This window comes from Pongo pygmaeus, chromosome 14, assembly GCF_028885625.2.
Source record: "Pongo pygmaeus isolate AG05252 chromosome 14, NHGRI_mPonPyg2-v2.0_pri, whole genome shotgun sequence".
NCBI classification, from domain to species: domain Eukaryota; kingdom Metazoa; phylum Chordata; class Mammalia; order Primates; family Hominidae; genus Pongo; species Pongo pygmaeus.
The window spans coordinates 56,840,747-56,858,330 of NC_072387.2; the positions used below are offsets into that span (position 1 = coordinate 56,840,747).

The 17,584-nt window shown below is 41.8% G+C and overlaps 1 protein-coding gene and 2 pseudogenes across 3 annotated transcripts in view; 1 reads left to right on the forward strand and 2 right to left on the reverse strand.

Annotated features, from left to right (window-relative positions):
• Window positions 1–17,584, forward strand: part of RB1 (RB transcriptional corepressor 1) — a 174,894-nt gene that overhangs the window by 10,092 nt on the left and 147,218 nt on the right. The gene's annotated exons all lie outside the window — the stretch shown is intronic.
• LOC129011271 (protein phosphatase 1 regulatory subunit 26-like) lies at window positions 3,096–6,719 on the reverse strand (annotated as a pseudogene).
• LOC129011274 (PEST proteolytic signal-containing nuclear protein-like) lies at window positions 14,248–14,737 on the reverse strand (annotated as a pseudogene).

A 17,584-nucleotide genomic window follows, 5' to 3' on the forward strand; every position in this document is an offset into this window, starting at 1 on the left:
TCAGTTCTATTCCATTGCTTTGTATGTTTATTCTTTTTTATTTTTTTTTGAGACGGAGTCTCACTCTGTCCCCCAGGCTGGAGTGCACTGGCACAATCTCGGCTCACTGCAAGCTCCACCTCCCGGGTTCACGCCATTCTCCTGCCTCAGCCTCCCGAGGAGCTGGGACTACAGGTGCCTGCTACCACGCCCGGCTAATTTTTCTGTATTTTTGGTAGAGACGGGGTTTCACTGTGTTGGCCAGGATGGTCTTGATCTCCTGACCTTGTGATCCACCCGCCTCGGCCTCCCAAAGTGTTGGGATTACAGGCGTGAGCCACCGCACCCGGCCGTATGTTTATTCTTATGATAGTACCATACTGTTTCGTAGTATGTTTTATAGCTTTGTAGTATGTTTTGAAATAGGGAAGTGTGAGTTTGACAACTTTGGTTTTCTTTTTCCAGATTACTTTTGTTACTCTTGGTGCTTGAATTTCCATGTGAATTTTTAGGATCAATTTGTCAATTTCTGTTTTAAAAAAAGGCAGCTGGGATTTTGATAGGGATTATGTTGGATCTGTAGATCAATTTGGGGACTATTGCCATCTTAACAACATGAAGTTTTCAGATGCATGCATATGGAATGTCTTTTCATTTAAGTCTTCTTTAATTTCTTTCAACAGTGTTTTCAGTTTTCAGAGTATAAATCTTACTAAACATTTATTCTTGGCGATATTATTATAAATGGAATTGTTTTCTTTCCTTTTTGGCTTGTTCATTGTAGGTGGATAGAAATAAAATCTATTTTTTTTGGATAAGAGCAGCTAAAATCAGTTGGGCCTGGAGGCTCACGCCTGTAATCTCAGCACTTTGGGAGGCCGAGGTGGGTGGATCACTTGAGGTCAGGAATTTGAGACCAGCCTGGCCAACATGGTGAAACCCTGTCTCTACTAAAAATACAAAAAATTAGCCGGGTGTGGTGGTGTGCGCCTGTAGTCCCAGCTACTCTGGAGGCTGAGGCAGGAGAATTGCTTGAACCCGGGAGGCAGAGGTTGCAATGAGCCGAAGTCGTGCCACTGCACTCCAGCCTGGGCAAAAAAAAAAAAAAAAAAAAAAGCAGCTAAAATCTATGTATTTAACAAAAATCTCTAATACAGTACCATTTTATTTATTATAGTCCTCATGTTGTATATTAGATCTCCGGACTTGTTCATCCTATGTATTTGCTACTTCGTATCCTTTGAACTACATCTTTTCAAAGGGTGAAATTGGGTAATGTGGTGCCTCTAGCTTTGGTCTTTTTGTGTAGGGTTGCCTTGGCTATTCGGGCTCTTTTTTGGTTCCATATGAATTTTAAAATAGTTTTTTTTTCTTTTTCCTAATTCTGTGAAGAATGTCATTGGTAGTCTGATAGGAACAGCATTGAATCTGTAAATTGCTTTGGGCAGTGTGGCCATTTTAATGATACTGATTCTTCTTATCCATGAGCATGGAATGTTTTTCCATTTGTTCGTGTCATCTCTGATTTATTTGAGCAGTGTTTTGTAATTCTTGTAGAGAGCTTTCACCTCCCTAGTTAGCTGTATTCCTAGATATTTTATTCTTTATTGTGGCTGTTGTGAGTGGGTTGCATTCTTGATTTGGCTCTCAGCTTGGATGTTGGTACATAGGAATGCTAGTGATTTTTGTACATTGATTTTATATCCTGAAACTTTGCTTATCAGCTGAAGGAACTTTTGAGCAGAGACTATGGGATTTTATAGGTGTAAAATCATCATCTGCAAACAGGAATAGTTTGACTTCCTTTTTTCCTATTCGGATGCCCTTTATTTCCTTCTCTTGTCTGATTGCTGTGGCTAGGACTTCCAATACTATGTTGAATAGGAGTGGTGAGAGAGCATCCTTATTTTGTTCTGCCTTTCAAGGGGAATGCTTTCAACTTTTGCCTCTTAAGTATGATGTTGGCTGTGGATCTGTCATAGATGGCTCTTACTATTTTGAAGTATGTTCCTTCAGTGCCTAGTTTGTTGAGCTATATACCACACTTTCTTTATCCACTAATCGGTTGATGGGCACTTCAGTTGATTCTGTACTTTTGCAGTTGTGAATTGTGCTGCAATAAACAAGTGCAGGTTTCTTTTTGATATTATGATTTCTTTTATTTTGGGTAGATACCCAGTAGTGGGATTGCTGGATCGAATGGTTGATCTGCTTCTAGTTCTTTGAGAAATCCTCGTACTATTTTCCATAGAGGTTGTGCTAATTTACATTTCTACCAACAGTGTGTAAGCATTCCCTTTTCACTGCATCCTCACCAACATCTATTGTTTTTTTACTTTATTTTCCATATAAAAAGGGGTTTATTTAGATGTTAGAATCATCTAGTGATTGAAAAAGATTGGACATGAATCCACCCAGGCCCAGGGCTGAGCTGCAGAGCAGCCGCTGACATCCGCGGGGATTTCACAGCAACAGGGAGCTCTCACGTGCTTGCTGGCCATTGTGCTTCAAATCGTTTTTCCAGCGGACGGCTGTGACTGCAGTTTTCAAATGTGCTCTGGCCTCCAAGGACCAGGGGGGTGGTCGGGGGCGGGGGTGTCCTCTGTATAAAAAGTGCTGTCCTGCGAGCTTCCCGGCGGACACCTTGGGGCATCTGAGTGATTCCCAGGGAGGGCAGCTCGGCCTTCCTCAGGCTACTGCTGCAGCCACCGATGGACATTCTCACCAGCAATCAACCAAAAAACATCAGAATCTCTGTGAACTTGGCTGCGATGATAAGAACCAAATGTTTTGTAATCTAAGACTTGTATGCAGAACACAGAAAATTGCAATTAGGAACACCCTACAAAATGAACAACAGTATTTTCTAAAAATATTTTTTACATCACTTTAAATAACTTACAGAAAACTACAAAAATCATATTTACCAGGACACATCTGTTAAATAAAAGCATTGTTTCATGTTGGTGTACGTCTATACAGGGCTATGTATAACGGACTCCTGTTTCCCCTCCCTGCAACCACAGAACCATCACACACATACACGGATACACGCACAGATACGCCCCTTTCCACAAATGCACGGAAACCGGGACGCAAACCCATAACTCGAGGGCTTAGACCTTCACTGCTGAGCTGCCGCCACTGTCCTCCGTGCGCGAAGTGTCGCTGAAGTCACTGGCGTCACTGCCCAAGGCGTCCCCGCCCAAGGCGTCCTGGTCCTGGTCCTGGTCCTGGTCGTCCCTATCGATGACCCTTCGTCAATACCTCAGGTCTAAAATGCTTTCCTCCGAGCCTGAGTTCCTCCTGTCGGGCAAACTCAGCCCTGTCTGTGCCTTCCTGCTTGGCCAGGGCCCGCTGTCCTTCTTCGCCAGCAAGTATGGGCTTCCAAAGACAGGGCTGGGCCCGGCCTGGGCCTCCCTGAAGGCAGAGAAGGACAGGCCCTGCGGAGGCAGCCCCATGTCGGGCTGAAGAGGCTGGCCTGCCTGCTCCCCTGAGAGACACGCTTTCCAAAATGGAAGAGCTGGCTGGACAGCGCGGGGAGAAGCCCGCAAGGGGTAGGCTGGGCAGGCCCCAGGCGGGGCCCTCGGACCCCTTGTTTTTCCCGCTCCCGACGCCCCGCCTCCACTCCGCATCTCTGCCTTCCGAGCGCAGCGCGCACGGGGTCCGGTGGGTGAAGTCGCTCGCGGGCAGGGTGTGGTCAGCCTGGGCTCCAGAGTCCCTCTCAGCTTCCTGGCTGGGGATCAGGAAGCCCCGGCTCCCGCAGCCCATGTGAAAGGTACCCCCAGCACCTCCGGCCTCGGTGCCCGCTGTGGCACTGCTGGGCAGCTGAACAAAAGCACTTTTGGCAGCATGCTCGGCCCCTCGTGAGCGCTAGTCTTTCTGAATGTAATCATTTCTCCTGCTCGCTGAGAGCCCCTTGGCGGAGACACTGCCACTGGTGCTCCTGGGCGGTGCCGGATCCCCTTGGGCGAGAGCAGCAGAGAGCCCCTTCCCGCCCTGGCTGAACAGGCCGGCTGTGCCCTGTGCTCCAGCGCTCTCTGCACCTCATGGCCCTTCTGCCGGCTGTGGGACCCCCCTGGCCCGCTGGCTCCGCGTGCACACGCCAGGCGGTGGGGCCCGCTCCTTCCTGCACAGCAACCCTGGCCTGAATGAGCCCCCCTTCCCGAGAGCAGCAGGGCCCTCTGCTTGAACTTCTGAACTGCTCACTGACTCCTTGGCCTTTTCCGCCAAAAACTTACTAATCTATAGTTCGATGCTCTCGTCACTGTCCACTGAACTGCTGTCGTCAGACAGGGAGCCGGGGCTGGGAGCTGGGCCCTGGCATTCCCTGGCGAAATGGATTCCCTTCAGAGGCGGAGGCAGAGGCGCATCCCCTCATTCGGAAGGCCGGGTAGGTGTCCTGGCTCCTGACGCCCTCCCGCTTCGTCCTGTCTGCCATACTGCCACAGACACTGGGAGGTTTATTCCCTGGGCCCTCGCCGCTGTCTCTCTTGGACTTGGAGAGTCAGCTATTAAGCACCGGCGGGCTTCTGTCTTTCCAGTCTCTCCGGAGCCCGCCCAGCTGCTCCAGGAAGTGCGTCTGGGCAGTGCTGAACCTGACCTTCCTGCACGCAGCCCTGGGTTCCCTGCACCTCTTCTTGAGCTTTTGCTTGGACCTTAAGTCCTTGATGGCCGTGTCCAGGTCCTCGTCACTGTCCAGGGAGCTGCTCTTGTCTTCGGAGCTCTCCTCGTCCAGGTGCCTCACCTCGTCTGTCTTAACCTGGCCCTGCGTCATGCGAGTGTCGCCGGGCCCCTTGGCTGCGCCCTCCCCTCCCGGGACCTCGCTGGCTTTGCCCTGGACGGGCAGGTCCCGCCCCTCATGGCCGGGCACGGCTCACGCCTGTCTGTGGTTGGCATCCTGGCCGCCATCTTTCACCACCTCTCGTGTTTTCTTGGGCGTGGACGGCCTTATGGCATGGCCGCCGCCTATACGTTTCCTTTTGCAGCTCAGCGGCGGGTCCGGTGTTTTAGAGACGGGGGCCTTGGGGCCACTGGTCTGGCTGTTGGGGTCAGGCGGTGAAAGTGGGCCCTGGGCAGCCTGAGAGCAGCTCTCACCTCTGGCCAGCAAACTCCCCGACTGTGCCTTGAGGGTCAAAACGTCTGGATTTCCTGATCGATGCTGTCGTCGCTGTCCACGGAGCTACTGTCGCCGTCAGAGCGGGAAGGCACGTTCGGGGAGTAGAATAGTGGGCTTGCAGACAGGGACCTGTCGCTGCGTTACATGGGGGCCAGCAGGGTAGTCTTGGAAATGCCCAAGATTGCTTCCGCGAGCCAGTTCAGCGGACGTGTCTGCCTGGCACGAGGACCGTTCTACAAACTCGCTCCTGGAAGCCGGGCTCGCTGGAGGCGGAGCTTTGGTTTCCTTCGGGAGCTTGTGGGGAATGGTCAGCATCTAGGCGCCCCGGGCAAGGGTCTGTGGCCTTGGTGGCCGCTGGCTTCCTCTAGCTGGGTGTTTTCCTGTGGGTCTCGCGCAAGGCACTTTTTTGTGGTGCTGCTTGTGCTGTGTGCTGGAGGGTCAGGCGTCCTCTCTCCTCCCGGAGCTGGGCCCTCTGGGGCAGGTTCCCGTTGGCCTCCTTTGCCGCAGCTAGTACACCTGGATGGCCTCCTCAGTGCGGTCGTTGCTGCTGGAGTCGGACGCCTCGGGCGCCTGCGCCGCACTCGTGACTTGCTTTCCCCTTCTCAGGGTGCCAGCGCTCCTCTTGACCCCGCTTTTATTCTGTGGTGCTTCTGAAGGGCTGCAGGGGGCTGCTGGCTTCGGGCTGCCCTTGTTCTCCTGCTTGGTCGTGACCCTGGACTTGAGGCTTCTGGGCTGCACGTTCGTCTTTGCTAACCAGGGAGTTTTGCGAAAGGCGAACTCTTTATGGGCGCCCCTCAGACCCTGCCGATGCGCCACCTTTGCGGCTGGCTCTTGGTGGGATTTCAAGAGTGACTTGGTCGAATTTTCGTTTGGGTCTGGTTTTTTATCTATTGACCCCATCACATTTTTGGGTCGCATGCTCTCTCTTCTCATTCAGAAACTGTTCTATTTCCGCCTTAACGCTCTGCTCGAAGGAGTCGTTGCTGCTCGCGCTGACCGGGGAGGCGGAACCCTAGTCCTCACTGGATCTCACCTGGCTGCCAAGGCCACCACCTGAGCCAGGTACAAGTTTTGGGGGGACACACGGAAGTCGGGGCACTGCCGTGAGATAGTTCTGGCTTACATCTACTGCCACTGCCTGCGGCCCTGGAAGGCTGGGCTGCGCCTGGCTGGCCCTTGCCAGCCCCGGGCTGTGCGGCTCCACTCTTTGCCTTCAGGTACTCCTGGATGGCTTCCCCAATGTCCCGGTCCATGGAATCATCACTGAATCTAGCACCGACCGGCCAAAGTCTGCAGTTTCCTCCTCCCTCATGGGGTCAAAGTCAGCAACAAGACCACAGGCAGGCAATGCGGGCTGCTCCTTGTGCACGGTGGGCTTGGCAGCTGGCTTGGCGTCTGCCCTGTGGCCCCTCGATGCAGCGCGCTCATCGCTGGTGCCCTGAGCAGCCCCACTGCGCTGCAGCGTGCTGATGAGCATCTGCACCCGGGCGCTCACCAACACGCTCTCCACGCCCTCGTCAGCCTCCGAGAAGCACCCGGGGAATCTAAAGCTCCCTGGTGGGCCAAAGGCCTCCCATTTGGACTGGGGAGCAACCCGTGGAGTAGCGTTCCTGAGAAACATTCTAGCAGACGGGGAGGGACGCGCAGAGGGACGACGCTTTATTTCTCTGCCAGCTTCATATACTCAAAAGGTTGGCGGCGGGGCGCGGTGGCTCACGCCCGTAATCACAGCACTTTGAGAAGCCGAGGCGGGCGGATCGCGAGGTCAGGAGTTTGAGACCAGTCTGGGCAACATTCTGAAACCCCGTCTCTACTAATAATACAAAAATTAGCTGGGCGTGGTGGTGTGAGCCTGTAGTCCCAGCTACTCGTGAGGCAGAGGCCAGGGAATCGCTTGAAGCCGGAAGGTGGAGGTTGCAGTGAGCCGAAATCGCGCCACTGCTCTCCAGCCTGGGTGACAGAGCGAGACTCTGTCTCAAAAAATAAAAAAAAAAAGATTGGCAAGTGGTGCCCATGAGATAAAGTCTGCAAATGCTTCTTTGCAGTTTAAAAAGGACGACGACTATAAACCCAGGATCAGGACGACGTTACGCATAGATTTATTCTTGACCTGACCAACAAGCTCTTGAAATTCTCTTTGCATCCAGGTCGACTGTGAAACGGCAGCCAGTGTCCCCAAGCGCCCCAGGGATAAGGCCTTCATCACTCCGAGGCATCCTCTCTCTGCTTTTTAAATAGACTTTTGACTCGGCCCGGCCCCCTGCCACCCGCCGCGCGGACCCTGCCTGCGCTTGCGTCCGGCATCCGGGGGAGGCGGCGGGCCCGGGTCTCTGGGGCTGGCCTTTACTTAGTTTTGTTTTTGTTGCATTTGCTTTTGGTGACACTCCCTTTTTGATATTCCACATATAAATGAGGCAATAATTTTCTTTCTATGTCTGCTTATTTCACTTAGCATAATGGCCTCCCTGTCCGCCTCGGCTCCCGCGCTGGGAGGCGGGGCCCGGGCCCCGCCTCCCCGCGCGCTGCGGCCACCGCCCCGCACCTTTTTTTGACTTTTTAATAATGCTCATTCTGACTGTGATAAGGCGGTATCTCATTATGGTTTTAATTGGTATTTCCCTTGTGATTGGTGATGTTGAGTATTTTTCATGTTTGTTGGCCATTTGTGTATCTTCTTTTGAAAAATGTCCGTTTGGCCGGGCGCGGTGGCTCACGTCTGTAATCCCAGCACTTTCGGAAGCCAAGGCGGGTGGATCACCTGAGGTCAGGAGTTCGAGACCAGCCTGGCTAACATGGTGAAACTCCGTGTCTACTAAAAATACAAAAATTAGCTGGGCGTGGTGGCATGCGCCTGTGATCCCAGCTACTCTCGAGACTAAGGCAGGAGAATGACATGAACCCAGGAGGCGGAGGTTGCAGTGAGCCAAGGTTGCGCCATTGCACTCCAGCCTGGACGACAGGAGTGAAACTGCGTTACAAAAACAAAAATCCATTCATCTAGTTTGTCCACTTTTTAACGGGATTATTTGTTTTCTTCTTGCTGATTTTCTTGAGTTTCTTGTAGATTCTGGATCCTTTGTTGGATGTATAGTTTGTAAATATTTTCTCCCATTCTGAGGGTTGTCTGTTTTCTCTGTTGATTATTTCTTTTGCTATGCAGAAACTTTTCAGTTTAAGTCCCATTTACTTAGTTTTGTTTTTGTTGCATTTGTTTTTGGTGACACCCCCTATTTTTTAGATTCCACATATAAATGAGATCATGCAATAATTTACTTTCTGTGTCTGCTTATTTCACTTAGCATAATGGCCTCCATGTCCACCTGTGTTGTGGCAAGTGACAGGATCACCTTTCTTTTTGTGGCTGAATAATATTCCATTGTTTATATATACTACATTTTGTTTATCCACTTGTCTGTTGACAGACACATAGGTTGTTTCCATATTACTTAGCTGTATATAGAAATACAGGTGGTTTTTGTATGTTGATTTTGTACTCTGAAAACTTGGTGAACTAATTTATTAGCTTCAATAGTTTCTTAGTGAATTCCTTAGGATTTTCTATATGTAAAATAATGTCATTTGCAAATAGAGATAGTTTTACTTCTTCCTTTAAAATCTGGATACCTTTTATTTCTTTTTCTTGCCTAATTGCTTTGTCTAAAATCTCCAATAGAATGTTGAATAGAATGATGAGAAGGACATTGTTGTCTTTTCCTGGATCTTAGTGGGAGACCATCCAGTTTTTCACCATTAAGTAGATGTTAGCTGTGGGGTTTTTGTAGATGCCTTTCATCAGCTGAAGAATTTTTTATTTCTAGGGTGTTGAGTGTTTTGTTATGAAAGGGTGTTGGATTTTGTCAAATGATTTTTCTGCTTCTATTGATATAATAATGTGGTTCTTGTTCTTTATTGAAATGCTATAGTATATTAGTTGATTTTCAGGTGTTAAACCAACATTGCATCTCTGGAATAAGTCCCACTTGGTCACAATGTATAATCCTTTTGATATGTTGCTAGATTTGGTTTGCTAATTTTTTTTTTTTGAGGATTTCTATACGTATATTTATAAGAGACTTTGGTCTTTAGTTTTTTTGCTTGTGATGTCTTTGTCTGATTTTAGTATCAAGATAATACTGGCCTTTCACAGAATGGACTGGGAAGTGTTCCCTCCTCTTCTGTTTTGATGGGGCAGTTTGTGAAGAATAGATATTAATTCTTCTTTAAATATTTGGTAGAATTCATCAGTGATGCCATCTGGGCCTGGACTTTTCTCTGGAAAGTTTCAAAATTACTAATTCAGTCATTTTACTTGTTATAGGTGTATTCATTTGTCAGTTTCTTTTTGAATCAGTTTTTATAGTTTATATTTTTCTAGGAATTAGTCTACCTCATCTAGGTTACCTAGTTCATTGGCAAATAATTGTTCATGGCATTGCCATTATAATCATTTTTATTTCTGTAAGGTTAGTAGTAATTTTTTTTATTTCATTCCTGATTTTGGTTAATTTGAGCCTTCTGTCTTTTATCTTGGTAAGTCTAACTAGAAGTTTCTCAATGTTGGTGATTTAAAATTTTTTTTCTGGTTTTATTGATTTTTCTTTATTTCTCTATTCTCTAAAAAATTTTAATCAAACAATTTTTCCCTGTTTTTTCACTACCTAATGTTTATACTTATTGTGTGTATTGGATAACTCTACAAAAATTCATCATCATGTACTTTCGTCATGAAATAGCCAGATATATCTTACATATAATTGTACTGCCTACTTTTAGAATTGCTTGTTCTTAAAGGCTTTGACTTCATAAAAGTTTTCACTCTTGGCCAATATTATTTACTACAGTGTGTTTTCTTCTTCATGAGGAACCATGGAAGAAATCTTTGGTCCAAGACCCATTAAGCTTTTCTGGAGAAGCTAAGTAATTAATTTAATTTAACCTTATAGATACTATGAATCTTATAATTGTTTGTTACTGTTTTAACTGCCAGCTTTCATGATAGTGTGCATTTTGGGGGATACTAACATTTTTCTCGTCATTTTTTTCAACTTTCTATATTTTACTTTCACAATTATAAGTAAATAAAGACTTGTTTTAACATAAATCACACTTTATAAAGAGCGGGTCTCTGTTGCTCTCCTTTTTTACTTTAAAATTTTTTATTTTTAATTATTATGGAGACATAATAGGTGTACATATTTACGGGATACATGTGATGTTTTGATACAAGCATATAATGTGTAATGATCAAATCATGGTAGTTGGAGTATCCATCATCTTAAGCTTTTATCACTTATTTGTGTTAGGAGCATTCCAATTCTAATCTTTTACTTATTTTGAAATATACAATAAATTATTGTTAACTATAGTCACTGTATTGTGACTATGTAGTGTTTCCATAGAACACTAGATCTTGTTCCTTCTATCTAACTGTCTTTTTGTACCCATTAACCAACTCCTCTTTTATCCTCCCATCCCCACTACCCTTCACAGCTTCTGGTAGTCATCATTCTACTCTGTCTCCATGAGTTCAATTTTTTTTTTTTAAGCTCTTGCATATAAGTGAGAACATGTGGTACTTGTCCTTCTGTGCCTGGCTTGTTTCACTTAACACGATGTTCTCTGGTTCCAAATGACAGGATTTCATTCTATTTTATGGCTGAATAACATTCCATTATTTATATGTACCACATTTTCTTTATCCATGCATCCATTAATGGGCATTCAGGTTAATTCCATGTCTTGGCTGTTGGGAAAAATGCAGCATTCAACATGGGAATGCAGATATCTCTTTGATATACTGTTTTTATTTCTTTTGGATATATACCCAGTGGTGGGATTGCTGTATCATATGGTAGTTTTATTTTTATTTTTTTGAGGAACCTCAATACTGTTCTTCTTTAGTGGCTCTACTAATTTACATTGCCACAAGCAGTTGTGCTTTTGTTGTTGTTGTTGTTGTTTTTCACTGTTTTAACATAATTATTTGGAGCTTCATTCATGATGGCATATGCATCAACAATTTATTTATTCTCATTACTGAGTAGTATCTCATTGCATGGGATTTGTTTTTTTTTTAAGTTCAGGGGTACATGTGCAGTTTTGTTACATAGGTAAACTTATGTCATGGGGGTTTGTTGTACAGATTATTTCATTGCCCAGGAGTGAAGTCTAATACCTACTAGTTGTTTGTCCTAATCCGCTTCCTCTCCCACCCTCCACCCTCTGATAGGTCCCAGTGTGTCTTGTTCCCCTGTGTGTTTCCATGTGTTCTCATTATCTAGCTCCTACTTGTAAGTGAGAACATGCAGCATTTGGTTTTCTGTTCCTGCGTTAGTTTGCTAAGAATAATGGCCTCCAGCTCCATCCATGTCCCTGAAAAACATTGCTCTCTTTCTATTCCTAGTTATATCCATACAAATGACCACTGATAGTTTTTGATTACTTTGTCCCTCCAGTTTTTCCTTCCTCCAGCATATACACAAGGATTTTAATTTTACCCAATTGAAGTCTTACTTATCTACACCTTTTAACAAGTCATCATCAGTAATTTTGGAATAGGCATTAGATTCACATGGTTCAAGATTCAAAAGAAAGAAAAGTATACACAGTAAAAAGTCTCCTATTCCTTTCCCTAAGCCACCCACTTCTTTTCAGAGGCAACTAATAAAAGTTTCTAGTTTTGCATTATTCTATACCTTGCTTTTTTCATTTAGCAATATATCTTGAAGAGCACATCTCCCTCTGTATTTAGCTTAATCCTTTTAGTGGATTTTTTTTTTATTTTTTGGGTATATCATAATTTATTTATGAATTTCATTGTTGAGAGACATTTAGTTTGTTTTTGAATGTGTGACACTACAAACTGTTGTGGTAATTTATCCTTATATATACATTTTCATGCACAAATGAGAGTACTTTTATAGTGTAGATTCCTAGAAGTAGAACTGCTAGGTCAGAAGGTATTCACATTTAAAAATTTTAAATTTGCTCATAGAATGAAGTCTTTGCTCATAGAATAGTCTTTGCTCAAATCTCACTTTACCAAAGAGGCCTATTGTGACCACTCTGCTTAATACTGTAACCTGCCCCTACTTCTCCCTGAACTTCTCTATCCATTGTACTCTATTCTTTTTCTAGCATAGTATATGGTTTACCTATTTATACTGCTTTTTGGTTACTGTCTTTTTCCCTCTGCTCCAAGAAACAGGAATGTTTGTTTTGTTCACTAATATATATTTCTAGCAGTTAGAATAGTGTTTGGTGCTTAGTAGGCATTTAGTAAATATTTATTGAATAAATCGAATACATAAGCAAACAGTATCCAAAATTGTCCTCCGTAAAAATGCCCAATTTCTTTTTTTTCCTCTGTATCTCAATGAATACAAAAAAAATGCTGACTTTCTTTACCCACTTATTTTGGATTTTTTTGGTCTTGTTTTTTGTTTGTTTGTTTGTTTTTGAGTTTGACAAATTTATTGGTATTTTACTAAAGATATTCATCTCAGTTGTTTCTCTCTCCCAGCTTGACCTTAGGTTAATATTTCATTTGGGTCAAGAAAAGAATATGAGAAGAGGTATGTTATTTTAACAAACAGGAAAATGGACAAAAATGGATAGTTTGCCTACATTAAAGTGAGTTAAATTCATGTATCTTAATATAATTAAATCATATAAGAACTAAGAGTTCTATATACATTTCCATTGTTTTACCTGGGGCTTATTCTAAACTTAAATACTAGTGAACAAAGTGTTAGGAATATACACAGGCTGCTTCTCTGAGTTATTACCAACTAAAAGAGCTCAGCGAGCAGTTACCACCAATAAAACAGTCTGAAGCTGCCTCCAAATACAATATTGTAGTAGGAGTTTTCAAGGAAATTTTTATACTGTATTTTTTTTTTGTCTGTGACTGTGCTTTTAAAGATGTGTTTAACTGTCACACTAAAAAAAAAGTTCGTATACAATACAAAAATACAAAAAGAAAACACCCTACAATACACAAATTAACGAAGTATGTGTGGTGAGATTCCAAAAAATGTTTGAAGATGCATTTTCTTTCCTTCTATTTCAGTATCTAAAATGTGCTTTTTGAGAGGCCGTTGGTCAGTATGTATACATTTAAAATAAACCATATAATTTTACTAGTAAGAAAGCCAGTAGTTAAGTTCAATTCAAATTGGATTTCACAAGTTAGTAATTTAAATCCTTAGACAAAGTTACAGAAAGTGCATCTTCTTGTTTTCCGTCTTCATACAATGTTAAATTTTTTTTTTTTGGTGTTTATACCTTTTAAAAAATAAAAGCAGCCAAATACTTAAGCAATATGTACATTTAAATTTTTGGTGGTGGTTTGTATTTTAAAAGAAACAGTTTTCTTATGATTCGCTTCAAGTTCTGGTAGAAATGCTTACAGGAACTAGCTAATAAACAAAAAATAAGAGAAGCACATTCAAAATACTGATTTACTTTGGTAGCAAATGGTTTTTTTTGAAGACTAATGAAGATAGACAAGACCCATTAAGGTGAAGTGGGCTATTTCAAATATTCAACAGTTTACATATAAAAAAGTTATTTTAAGAGCTAAGCGTCTGTATCCATTGATAGCAATGCAACACCTAGTTTATGATGACTTGAAAGAAAATAAATGCCCATAAAGAAAAAAGCTGTATTTTAATTTTATCTAAATGTACTTTCAGTCAATAGTTCAGTAACATTTTCCTCCCAATACAATACTCCCTCTCTCTATAAGGCTGTTCCTGGGAGCCAGACAAGTTTAGGTAATAAGGGAGTTAAGAGAGTAACTGCTTGCAGTTTTGAATAGACAATTAACTTTTTGCTTCCCTCTTAATGTGCTAATAGTTGTGTCTAAAAAAATAGGCAATTCTTAAAAAGGTACCTTTTCTGATTTATTATCTGTAAACTTTGGAAACTAATCACACGAAACTACCAAACTAGCAAATGTCTTGAAATCTGTATATGAAACATAAATTACCTCTAATTTCAAACTCTCATTTATTAGTGTACCATTCAATCTTTTAAAAAGATGAAAAAGAAAAAAAAAAAGCAGCTCCAAAGATAGTCTTATACCATTCTTAAAAAAAGGAAACTGTTCTTTTTAACTTTATACCCACCCACACCGCAATTTCAAAACATCATTTAATTGTCTTGGTCATAGACATTTCGAAGATGAGATTTTATATTCCGCTCCCATAGCTTCTGGTTATCAGAAAACCCATGCTTTCCTTTATTGAAGGAGTTTGGTCCAGCTGATGTTGGTGTATCCCTTGCAATATTCTTCATCCTTATCTTTGCTTCTGGAGGCCTTTCCTCTGGTTCACTATCTTCATCTTCATTAAAAGCTGCTGCTACTGAAAGTTTTTGGAGCAAGAGTTGGAACAGTTTCTTTAGGCTTACTTGATCCAAGTTTGATGGATATGGGTGATTGCTTTCTTTGTCGTCTGACTACCTATGGCAAATCCAAAGTTGGAGATCTTTGCAGGCTTTGTTGGAGGTCTGCAGCTTCTTCTTCAGCTGATCGCTTCTCAGCGCTGTGACTGGAACTTTCCTCTCCATTACTCTGGCAGCTCCAGCTCATTGCAACTTTTCAGGCTTCTCCTCTCCCGCCTTCCCGTCAGCCATTTTCCCCGCCGCCTTGTTTTTTTAAGATTTTAGAAATCTTTCTAATACAAGTTGGGATATAAATAATTAGATATAGAAAATAGCTACAAGGTATTTCTTTAACTTTCCCCACCCCCAGCTCCCAACAGTCAAGAGTCAAGCCCTAAGTCTTGTCGTTTCTGTCAGAAGTAGATACAAGAAGGATACATCAAACACTGCTATAACACCTCTCTCATAGGATTCAAATCAGTGTGGAGATTATTATAGGCTCCAGATGAGTTAGGATATCTTTAAGTCTCAATTTAATAGAACTAATTGTTTTCCTGTACTTTAAATATCTCTACATTCTATGTAAATATAATATAGATCTAACAGATGTAGTCTTAAAATAGATGGCTATAATGTCAGTGAAGTATTTTTTCCTTATTTATATACATTATAACTTTCCTTATTTATGTACATTATAATTTTAAAGGCCTGATAGTCATAATTATTGATGTTCAGATTGGTAGTTATTTCTGTCTCTTATGTATTCAACTATAAACATTTAATCAAGTGTATGAGACCTAGATATTTAGCAGAGTTTTGGAGTAAATTATTTTATCAAACAAAGAATATAAAATAAACATTTCTATTTATGTTCCTGTTTTAATTTACCTCATTTATATGCATCTTGATATAGCATCATATTCTAAAAACTATTTTTAAAGCCAGGTTGATTCAGAATTACAGTGTACTTGAAAATCATCAGGTACCCATTATTAGTTTTCACCCACATTGAATCTGTGTTTCAGAAACTGTCTACCAAACTTTGTTTATTAAGCAATTATTTTCCCTAGTTTTATTCAAGGTATACAAAGCTGCCAACTAGTGCTTTTCATCAGCATCAGGTAAATTGTGTTACTATACTGCGTTGAATTTTAGCAAAGGTAAAGTATTTTCTATTTTAGTTATTGTAGCTTTATTGAAAGCACACATATAGGTTTTTTAAAGTATTGGAAAACTCGCCAGATTATCATTATATGACTTGGAACCCTAGAAACTCCTAGACCATGAGACTTAATGGTTAATGATCTCTTTCAGTTCTCTTTCAACTTGGAATTCTCTTATTCCAATGCCAACTCATTGCTCTTTTGGAAAGACCCATTCTTTCCTCTTTTGTCTTAGTACCTCCTCAGGACATATTCCCCAAAATGGAAATTTCAGTTTAAGATAATTTTCAGCATTGTGTAGAATAAGAATGGTTAGACAGCTGATGTCAGCAAGATGGTGGAATAGTAGCACTGTCCTTCAGAAACACCAATTTTGACAACTACCATGGAAAGAATGCCTTTATACTTGAGCATACATGGAGCATTCTCCAGGATCAATCATATGTCAGGCCATGAAACAAGTATTAATATATTTAAGAAGATTGAGATAATATCAAGCATCTTTTCTGACCGTAATGGCATAAAACTAGAAAGCAAAAATAACAGGAAAACTTGGAAATACACAAATATGTGAAAATTAAACATGTTCCTGAACAACCAGTGGTCAAATAAGAAATCAAAATGGAAATTTAAAAAAATATATATGATACAAATGAATATGGAAATAGCACATCAAGATTTGTGGAATGCAGCAAAACAGTTCTAACAGAAGATTTTATAGTGATAAATACCAACATGAAGGAAACAGTAGGACCCCAGATAAGTAACCTAACTTTACATCTCTCTGAACTAGGTAGAAAAAGAACAAATAAGCCCAAAGTTAATAGAAGGAGGGGGATAAGAAAGATCACAGCAGAAATAAATGAAAGACTCGAAAAACAATAGAAAAGAGCAACAAAAGAGTTGTTTTTTTGAAAAGATAAAATTGATAAACTTTTAGCTAGAATAAGAAAAAAAGAAGATTCAAATAAAATCAGGAATGAAAGAGGAGACATTATGACTGATACCACAGAAATACAATCTTGAGAATACTTTGAACAAATTATATACTAACAAATTGGATGACCTAAAAGAGACAGATTTTTTTTGCCACATACTACCTGCTAAGACTGAATTATGAAGAAATAGAAAATCTGAATGACCAATAACAAATAAGGGACTGAATCAGTAATAAAAAATCTACCAATAGAGAAAAGCCTCAGGACCTTCACTGGTGAATTCTACCAGACATTTGAGAAGAATACCAATCCTTCTCAAACTTTTTCAAAAATTTGAATAGGAGGAAACACTTCCAAACTCATTTAACAAGGCTAGCATTACCTTGATACCAAAGTCAGGCAAGGGTATCACAAGAAAAGAAAACTATAGATCAATATCCCTGATGAACATATGTGCAAAAATCGTCAACAAAATATTAGCAACAGCACTTTAAAGGGATCATACATCATGATGAAATTGGATTTGTCTCTGGGATGCAAGGATGGTTCAACATATGCAAATCTATAAATATACCACTTCAACAGAATGAGGGACAAATTATGTGATCATCTTAATAGATCCAGAAAAAGTGTTTGACAAAATTTAACATTCTTTCATGACGAAAACTCTCAACAAGTTAGGTATAAAAGGAATGTACCTCAACACAACAAAGGTTATATGTGATAAGCCCACAGCTAACATTATACTCAATGGGGAAAACCTAAAATCTTTTCCTTTAAGATCAGGATCAAGACAAGGATACTCACTTTGTCACTTGCATTCAACATAGTACTGGAAATCTAGCCAGAGATATTAGGCCAGAAAAAGAAATAAAAGACATCTGCCACAGTTTGAATGTTTTCCTCCTCTAAAACTCATATTGAAACTTAATTCCCAATATGGTAGTATCAAAGATGGGGCCTTTAAGAGGTGATTGAGTCCTGAGGTCTCTGCCTTT